General features: G+C 49.6%; 1 protein-coding gene across 1 annotated transcript in view; it reads right to left on the bottom strand.

Moving 5' to 3' along the window:
* BCAS1 (brain enriched myelin associated protein 1) overlaps positions 1-10,021 on the bottom strand; it is a 134,359-nt gene extending 124,338 nt beyond the window's left edge. Inside the window, 1 exon segment of the mRNA XM_006141900.2 lies at positions 9,977-10,021. The gene's annotated coding sequence lies outside the window, so the exon portion shown is untranslated.
* Positions 10,022-10,393: the final 372 nt, after the last annotated feature.

Raw genomic sequence — 10,393 nt, 5'->3', positions numbered from 1 at the left:
CCATCCATCCATGCATCCTACCATCATCCACCCATCCATCCATGCACCCTACCATCATCCATCCATTCATGCATCCTACCATCACCCACCCATCCATGCATCCTACCATCCATCCTACAGTCATCCATCCATCCATCCTTGTATCCGACCTTCCATCTTACCATCACCCACCCATCCATCGATCCATCCAGCACTAATTAAACACTCACCATATGCTGGGTGCTAAGTGCTAAAATTACAAAAGGATTAGAGTTTGGTTTCCATCTGATCCACAGACAGAACAATATGCATAAACTGAAAAAAAAAGAAGTTCAACAACTGAAAACAAGCAGGGAATCAGGTTGTGGAGGAGACGGGTGGAGAGAAAGGCTTCCTGAAGGTTGGATCGTATACAGTGAGCAGCAAATGAGAAAGTGGCATTGGCGTGAAAGCCCCAGGACTGCCAGGGAGGAGAAGGTTGTTCCCAGCGCTGAGAGGCAACAGTGCCAAGGCCCGGCACACATCACACTTCTAGCACTGCAGTGCTGCCCCGTAAGCCCCACATTCAGGTTCCGGGGGGCCACCTCACCCTGGACTGATCCCCGTGGGTGTCCACATTCTCACTGGGGCTCTCTCTGCCTGAGGACTTGGATTTCTGTTGTGTTTGCATTCTGCTGTTGGCCGGATCTGGGTCAATATTGCCCTAGTTTGTGCGGCACCAGGACTAAATGCCACAGTGTTACTCAGAGCAATTAACCTTTACTCCGCGGCCCAGCGTGTCCACCATGCCCCTGCCCAACCGGAGACCAGGCTCCTCTCCAGCTCGGTCCTCCTGGCCCGGCTCCTACCGGTAGACTTTTAAAAAAATGTATAGTTTATTATATTTTTATTATATTTCAATAAATTTCTTTTTAAAAGTATCTGTGTACAATCAGGTTTTGTTTCAAAACCTGAGAGTTTCTAAGTGTCTAAATTTCTTTAAAAAATTAAAAAGAAAATCTATAGGGCATGTATTCCCTGGAGAGAGGAAGAGAGAGAGAAAATCCCCCAGGGGATGGCCATGCCATGCTCTCTTCTCCATTTCTCCACCCTCTTGAGTTTGGGGCACGCATGCTCCATGTGCTCTTCAGGCTGCCGGGCCCAAGACTCGAACTGCACTGTCTGCCGTGTGGGATCTAGCTGCCTTAATCACCACACCGCCAGCTGGCTCTGTTTGTTTCTAAGAGTGCATGCTCAGTCTGCACACCTAACCCAGAGCATTTCTAGGAGTGATGGAGACCCACTTTTGGGGTGACCAGGGGTTTGCTGGAGGGAGGCCAAGGTAGACTTTCAGGCAAAATTGTTTCCTGCAGATACAGGTGCGAGGCTCTCTTGGAGATCTGAGGCTAACCCAGTTCAGGGTTCGCTTTTTTTGCATCTTTTTGGCACCTCCACTGAGGCCATCACTCACACCCAAGCCTTCTCATTGAGAGGCGGAGGGTTACAAACCATCATCTGCTCCCTTGGCCCTTTTGCAAAGGATGCAACTTTACAACATGGGGGCACTTGATTTGCAACAATAACTCAGTGGGCAATTCAAAATTGTCAGTCTCAAATGCCGTGATTTCCTATAATAGGTTTGTTAGTAAACTTAAGAAAACGAATGGGCTTAGGACTGGAAAGGCTGTGTGATCTTGGACAAATTACTTAATAGCTCTGGGCCTCAGTTTTAGCTACCTGTAATCATGGGCATGATAGTACCTCCTGGCATTTTTATGAGGATTACACAAGGAAATGTTTGAAGCATGCAGAACAGCTTCTGGCACAGAGCAAGCATAGATATGTTTGTTCAATACCATAAAAAAAAAAAAAAAAAAAACAGGAAGAGATACAGGGTGGTGACTAAGAGCAAAGGTGCAGGGCTGGGTATTTGGGGTTCTAAAACGAACCCTGCCACCTCTTCCCTGTGTAGCCTTGGACAAGTTTCTTCACTGCTGAAATGAGGTTGATTATCGTGTCTTCCTCTTACCCTTGTGTGGGGTTGGAATGCGATGGCAGAGGCCCTGCCCAATGTGGGCATAAAATAAATGGTGGCTGTTTGGTCCCGTGTCATTATTATTATTTAAAAAAAATTATTTTTGCAAGAGGGAACATGTGTTTGCTGGAGAGAGATGGAGAGAAAAATTGAGACAACACCCCTCATGGGGGATGGTCATGCTGCAATGCCTTCTCCTCCATTTCCCATCTCAGGAATTTGGGCACACAAGCATCTGCATCTGGCACATTTTTCTTCTTTCTTTCATTTTTTCCTTTTTTTTCTGAGAGATTTTCTTTTCTTTTTAGAGAGATTTTTGCTCTAGGGAGTGTGCACTCACTGGAGAGAGAGAGAGAAAGAAAGCAAGAAATCACCCCTCAGGGGGGATGGCCATACCACAATCCTTTCTCCTCCCTTCTCTTCTCTCGGGGTTTTTTGGGCATGCACATACACATGCCTGGACTTGAGTTTTAAGCCACTGGGTTTGGGACTCCAATCGCAGTCGACTACATGGGAGTCCAGCAACATAACTATTATGCCATCTTCTGGTCCCCAGGATATTTTTGCTAGAGGGCGTGTGTGCTCACCAGAAAGACGAGAGAGCAGAAAGCAAGAAATCACCACCCAGGGAGGATGGCCATGCTGCAATCCCCTTTCCTCCATTCTCCTCTCCGGATTTTGGGCATGCACGCACATGCGCCTGGCTTTAGTTTCAAGTTGGTGGTCTACCATGTGGGAGTCCAACGCCTTAACCACTCCGCCACCTGCTGGCTGGGGCCAGCAGTTGTTTGAACTACTCCTGTGAGTAAGCTCTCCTCAACCAGGACCACACTAGGTTCCCAAAAGGAGAAAAGAGGATTTTGGAAAACCAGGACCTGCGGCTTCCATGCCCTCTCATGACATCTGTGATGACGTGTGTGGCCGACGATTTCTTGGGAAGCCTATGTTCTCTGTGTAAGTGCGGTGTTTAAACATTCATAAAGAGACACTGCCCTGTTGGAAAGCCAAGAACAGCTGTTCAGGGAGCATGTGTCGTAAGGCTTCTCAAACAATCCCACACCCTTGTCGCTAGGGTGGTTGTTCTTGATGACATCTACTACAAAAAGGAAAGTGTGTGGCACCGGAGACATCCCCCCCCCCCCCCCCCCCCCGCGGGGGGGTGGGGAGGTGGGGGGGGGGGGGGGGGTCAAGGCAACATAGGGAGTCCTCAAATAGGACAATCTGGAAGACGGTTTTCCTGGGAGATGAACTAGGAAGCTGTGGGTGGAGCATGGCAGGACAGGAAGGCGTGGAGACCGGGGGTAGCAGCAAAGACCCAGCCCACAGAGGGGGTGAAAGCAGGTTGCTCCAAGAACAGCGGCTTTGTGTCTAAGGACACCTCCGCACTGCAGGCAGCTGCCTCTCCTCCATTACTCTAGTTTTCTGCCCAAGACCCCCTCTGTTAAATCCAATCAGAGCTCAAGGACACAGCACTGCAACAAGTGTGTCACCACAGCCTGCGGGGATTGGCCTGCGGGACAGAGAAGAGGCAGAGGTGGGTGGGAAGTGGGCCAGGAGGGACACACAGAAGAAACGCAGGAGTGAGGTGCACCCGCCTTGAGTGGAGGCATTGGAGGAGCGGGTCCTGGAAGACCTATCACATTACTGACTGGCTGCAGAGCTAGCTGCTCAAGGGGCTTTTAAAGTTGAGCCAATTTCCTAAAACAGGACATCATGATGCATTGCAATTCGAGCCACCACGTCTTACTAAAAAAGTACCTTGCAAAGCCCAGAAAATGGAATGATTGACAGGCATCGAAGAGGTCTTATGATTTGTCTCTACTTTTGGGTTCACTGGATTGACCCTCCTCCCTTCCCACTATGAGCAGTTCTTTCGCTTGTGCACACACGGCCTGAACGACGCGCTGACCATGCCCACACAGCCGTGGGCTCGTGGGACTGGTTATCCCACAGCCTGGGCCACCTGCGCCCCCAGCTGCTTGCCAGGGTCAGTGTGTGCGTTCATGACTCTTAGGCCTGTAGTACCTATTAATGACCATGGGAGTAATACATAATTCATTAAACCATAAGGATCAAAATAAAGAGAGTGGTCACTTTGGCAAAACTTCAGTAGAAGTCCTTGGGGGGAAAAACTCGGCAAAGACCAAACATTAAAAAATAATTGCTGTCCAAGTGGTCATGAACAGGCAACTGCAATGATAGGGGAAGCTGTAAGATCTAGAAGGATTCCATTTATACTTGATGGCTGTTTGCCCGTATTTGCCCCTTGCGCCCTCCCCGCCCCAGGAGCGACAGAAACTTCTGCTGGGAGGTCAACAGTAACAATAGAGAAGTGGAAGAGAATCTTGCTAGCCTCCTGGAACCTTCCACATCTCTTCCTTTTCACCTGAGGACTTTTCTCATTCCTCTCTCCTCTTGCACCTCAGGGACTCCTGGGCAAATGTTTTCACTGGTCCTTTAATATTACCAAGGAGGGACCAGGTCCTTCACTTCTGATGGTTTCTGCTCAATACCAAGATTCCCTAAGGCAACTGAGAGGCTTCGAGAGTGGGTCCCTCCTCTCTGCTCACCTGGGGTTGCCTTCACTTGCCGTGTTATCTCAGAGGCTGTTTTGTTTCCTCATCTGTCTTTCCATGAGGCAGCGAGTCCCATGAAGACCAGGTGAACATCTCATACTTCTTGGTCTCCTCATTGCCCAGCACGCTCTGGAACATTCTAAGTGGTCAATACATGCTTGAGCAATTTTCTGGAAAGTCTTCGAAGAATACCATCAGAGACATGGAGCCCTTTGCATTTATAGGTCATAAGATACTATCCAAACTCTTTAAACTTAAGGTTTGGAGGCTAACCTGCTGAGAATTAGGATTGAGTAAGAAAATAATCAAAGACAGGAAAGGGCAAGACCACAGTGGAGGGAGAAGATCCCCCTAAGATTATCCAGCATTCAAAGCAGGAAGGCGGGAGTGGAAGGGACTCCTTCCTGCACGGCTCTCTTGTGTAGGAAGTAAAATGTTCCTAAGAAGCCCTAATGGGGGCTCTTTTCCTCACTGGCCACACATGATCCATGGAGTTACCTGCTCAGCTGCAGGAAACTGGCAAACTGTGAAGCGTTTTCCACGCTGGGATGGGCTTGACACAGCGTGGCACATGCCCTCAGGCTAAATGCACTTCTGTCTGCAAAAGTAAGCAGGTCCCAGCCTGCAGGTGGTGTGGTGGTCAGGGCGCTGGACCCCCACGTGGCTGACTGAGGTTAGAGTCCTGGACCCGGCAGCTTCTTTCTCACTTTTCTCTCTCTCCTGTCTCTGTCTGGTGAGTGCACACATACCTTATAGTAAATTTTAAAATAATAATAAAAAATAAATAAAATGAATAATTTTATTTTTAAAAAGTAAGCAGGTTTGTCTGCAAAGAAGCGGAGAACCAACAGTATTTGCTGCAATTTATTTGTTCTCACAGCAAGAAGAGGCATTGTTTTTTAAAATAAGCAGTCTGTCTGCAAAGAAGCAGAGAACCAACAGTACCTGCTGCAATTTATTTGTTCTCACAGCAAGAAGAGGCATTGAGGGCTTTGCTCTTTGTGCAGGAGTTTTAAATATCAGTAATGAAAGGCACCTCCAGAAATGTATTAGGTCAAAGGGAGAGGTTTCCAAACACTTGAAAGACAACATTCAGGTTTTTCTTGAGAGATGGAGTGCAGAGATGGTCAGGGCAGGGAGACAGGTTGGTGAAAGGGGAAATGGCCCCACCCAGACAGACAGTGGGATATAGATGCCCAGTGCCAAGAAAGGGGCCCACACTTGCCTGGGGGTGCTGTGAGTGCCAGAGACCTTTTGCCCCAGTGATCCTGGTGGGGCAGCTGTGGGATGCAGTGGAAGCCCAGGGACTCCTGAATACAGAAGCTCTGCGAGGGCTGAGTACCTGGTACACTCTGGGAGGTCTCCAGATACAAACCTGGGTCAGCCTGACAGAGCGTCATGTTTGGACCGCTGCCCCACCCTGTGGGCCCTGGAGTGAATTCTTATTATTTAGTTCAGGGAGGTTAGACAGGCCTGAAGAAGCCCAGGATGCCCGAGCATGGGCCAGGATGCCCTGCTGCTTCCCACCATGCTCCTCTCTGAGCAAAGACAGTTCACATGTGCATGTGCAGAGAGCTCAGCCCGCCGTGATGGGGCTGCCACGTCCACCCACCTGTCCTCCAGCTCAGCGGTGCTCCATCCTGGCTGCACTGTGGGCACTGGCTTCCCTCTCAGGGACTAAGGTTCCAAAGTCAGGGTGGGGGGCCTGGGCAGGGACACCCGCTATTATTTCAGGGCACCTCAGGTGACATTTTTGTGCCCAGGGTGGAGAAACCCTGTCTGGGACTGAGTCAGGCTCTCCGTTCCTCCTGTTTCGGGGAGGGCTGAGTTTACAAAACAGGATAGCTAATTTACCAGGCTATTTACAACCAGGGAAGAGGGGATTGAACAATATGCACAAGCAGAAACACAAGCATATTATTAAAGCCAGCATGTGTGCAAAACGCAGAGCGCTCTCCACCACGGCCGCGTTTCCCTCTGCCCCGGCTGGCCCAGGAGCGCGTAACTCACTGCATAACCGGCCGTGGAGGGGGGGATGAAGTGCCTGTCCTGATTTAGTCTGGAACCCTCCACTTCCCCCAGCCTTCCCTTCCCTGAGGAGGGGACCACAATGCCCCCATTGAGCGGCCTTTGGGGCTCCACTCTGAATCTGCCTTAAGAATCCCTGCTTGTCTGTGGGTAATTATTTCAATCCCCAGGTCACAGGTCCTTTCTGACGTTGGAAGACAGCTTTATTTTCCTATCTATGGCATAAAAAGCCCAAAGAATATAGCAAATTGAATTTCCTCCCCGAATGGATGGGAGAATCTATGAATTCTAAGTGCTTTCTGCACATAAACAATGCATGCTTGGGGCGGGACCTGCCCTTCTGGACCAAAGGGGAGCCTGGAGACTTACTCAGTTAGGTGGGGTCTGCGCTGTAGGGAGCTGCGCTAAGAACTCACGGCGGGTTTGTGTCCTGATAGGGGAAAAATGCTCACGTCCGTGACAGCCTAAACTCCTGCCCCACGTGTTTAGGTAATGAGTAAAAACGGACACCTCCTACTGCTTTCTAGACTTGAAAATGCCTTTTACCTACTAAGCTGTGCAAAGATTCCAGGAATTCATTATAATGACTTCTTTTAAAATTAAAATAATTATTTATTTATTAATTCTATTTGTTGTTGTTGTTCTTGTTGTTGTTATTATTATTAATTTGACTGGAAAGGGACAGGGAGAGAGAGAGAAAGGGAAAGTGAGAAAGCAAGCTGCCCGGTCCAGGGTGCGAACCGCGGTCAGCCATGTGGGAGTTCAGCACCTCAACCACCACACCATCTGCCGGCCCCCATTACAATGAGTCTAAAAAAAGTTTGTATATTAATTTTTTTCCATGAGAAGGAGGTAGAGAAGAGGGAGGGAGAGAGAGGGGGACACCTCTCATGGGGGTCTTCACACAGAGATCCTACCCAGCTTCAGCCAGCCACGCACAGGGAGTCCTCAGGACCTGAATCCAGGACCCAGGACCTTCCCATATGGCCTCAGAAAGGCCGAGTGTGGTGCCTCTGTTACTGCAGCATCACTGCAGTGGCCCCCAAGGACTTCTGTGTGTCTGCCTGTCACATGATCACAAGCCATTTCTTCCAAAGGTGAACATTCTCAAAGAAAACGGTGACATGCCAGATGACGGCGAGCCTTGAGTCAGGCCCCCATTGCAGAGTGACGCGATGTCGAGCCTCACAAGCGCGTTAGAAGTCACTGCCACAGCGGCACGGGCGGGTGCGCCTGCGGTTTCCTGTCGGATTCAGGCCCTAAGAAAACCACGTGAAATAGGACATGCTGCTCACCCTACTTCGCAGACGGCAAATTCAGGTTCAGCGAAATTAATACCGGGCCTCACTTCACACAACCTCGTTACCGAGACACGAATGCAGGTCCCAGAGCTACTGAGCATCGGCCATTTCTGGAAGTGTCTCACCTGTGAGAGATGTCCCCAGTGGAGAGATGTCATGACATGGGGGGGCGGAGCTACACACTTCCGGGAAGTGCAAAAGTGAATGCCCGTATTTTAAACGATTAAGTCAAGCAACACAGTTATCGAGTATCGACCCAAGATTTGATACATGCATTACCGAGGACAAGGACCGATAAACATGAAATGACGAATTATAGGAAAAGTGTTAGATAAATAACACTCCAGGTAGTACACATCAAACATCTTCATAGCTTATTTGAATGACTAGAAATTTTTTTTTTACATTTTTTTGTTTTTTGAGAGGTTTTTGCTATAGGGCGCATGCGCTCACCAGACAGACAGAGAGAGACAGAGAAATAGAAAGCGAGAAATCACCCCCCCCAAGGGGGGATGGTCACGCCGCAATCCCTTCTCCTCCATTCTCCTCTCGGGATCTTGGGCACGCACACACACGTGCCCGGCATGAGTTTAAGCCACCGGGTCTGGGACTCGAACCGCAGTCGACTACGTGGGAGTCCAGCGACATAGCCATTACGCTAACTGCTGGTCCCGAATTTTTTTTTTTTTAAAATAATGGACTGGAGAATGTGGTGAGCTCTGGATGATGAGGGATGTATGAACAGATCACACACACACACACACACACACACACACACACATACACACACACACCCAATGTTTCTGCCATAGAGTGCATGCACTTGCCAGAGAGAGACAGAGAGAGGGAAAGTCAGAAGTCTTGCCCCGGGGGGATGGCCACGCAGCAATCCCTTCTCCTCCATTCTCCTGTCAGGATTTTGGGCATGTACACACACATGCCCAGCATGAGTTTTAAGCCGCCAGGTCTGGAACTTGAACTGCTATTGACTACATGGGAGTCCAGCAACGTAACCATTGTGCCATCTGCTGGTCCCTGGGTGATACTTGTTAAATGAGCTAATTCACATTTCCTAGAATCATAGTCCCTAGATAAAACCAGAGCCCTGTTCTCTCTGGACAAGGCCAAGTTCACAACTCTGCTCTTCCGGCAGGGCCCAGTCCAGTGCTGGAGACCCAGCAGACCCTCAGTCAGTGACACTGAAACTGTGGAGTGACCACTGACCTTGCTGACTGGTCACAGAAAACGGTGTGACCTTGGGCAAGCCACTTGGCCTTTCTGGGCTCCAGTTGTTTTTTCTTTGTAAAGTAAAGAAGATGGAAACGTTTGTTTCTGAAGCATTCCAGTGATGTGCTTCTGAGAGGGGTGACTTAACTAACTCAAGATTCATTTTGCCGGCAGGCACCTCTGCCAGCTGTTATTTCTGTGAGGTGGCATAGCAGTTTTAGAGCAGGGACTCTGGGGGAAGATTACCTGGTTTGAATCCTGTCTCCTCCACGTTTTACTGTGTGACTTTAAGCAAGTTACTTAAATTCCCTGCACCCCAGTCTCTCTTTAAAAGCATGAGGCGAGATAGAACTTACAGTCAAGTGTCTACATGCCGACATCAGCAATGCTAGCTCTCGATTTAATGACTGTGTGCCAGGCGCCCTTTTAGGTGAAAATCGAGGACTGATTTTTTCAACTACCCAAGTCATATCTATTCTGCAAAGGAGTAACGGGGAGAAGGCTGGTGCTCCGCGTCTCATTGTGCGCGGCCAGACACCATATGCACTTCCTGCAGTGACCGGCAGGTGGCGAAATCGGATTATATTTCAGATGGTCAAGGCCCGGTGTTCCTCCAGTCTGGGGTTTTGTGAACCAGAAACATAATTGCCTTCCCTCTTTAGTAATACCAGAAACCACCCGCACCTGGAGTAAATAGAGGCTGTAGCTGTCACCCAATGACTAGAAATACCAGGGTGGTTGGCAGGCTCACTGGTTCTCGAAAGGTCAGCTCATTTGCAGCACCTGGGAGATGCATGGCAAAGCACGGGATCCTGTCCCTCCCCAGGGGCGCGCCCACACCTGCGTCTTACCGGAGCCCTCGGGCTGGAAGACATCTGTGCTAGAGTAGTGGCCTCCGTGTTGACTCCAAATGCACTGCGCCGGCGAGAGGAGGCGCTGGTGCAGGGTCCTCGTCCACACAGCAGCGGCTGTTGGAAACGCGGTCTCAGGTCTCAAGGCCGCCCTCAGGTCAGAAATTGCACCTTAGCCAGCTCCCAGAGATCCTCCTGTGCTTTCTCCACTTCCTCCTCCTTGTTCTTCTCCCTCTCCCGCCCCCCACCCCCAGGGTCTGTAGAGCAATTCCTAAATCATGTATTTTGTATCTTAGGCCGAGTATTGCTTCTTTGCTATTTGCCACTGAAGGCTGAATACCCCTTTGAAAAATCTAAAGATGGGACCAACAGATGGTGTAATGGTTACATGGCTGGACTCCCACATGGCTGACCAGG

The sequence above is a fragment of the Tupaia chinensis genome, unplaced genomic scaffold (genome assembly GCF_000334495.1).
Source record: "Tupaia chinensis unplaced genomic scaffold, TupChi_1.0 Scaffold000066_1, whole genome shotgun sequence".
NCBI lineage: Eukaryota > Metazoa > Chordata > Mammalia > Scandentia > Tupaiidae > Tupaia > Tupaia belangeri.
This window is presented reverse-complemented; position numbering and strand designations above follow the sequence as displayed.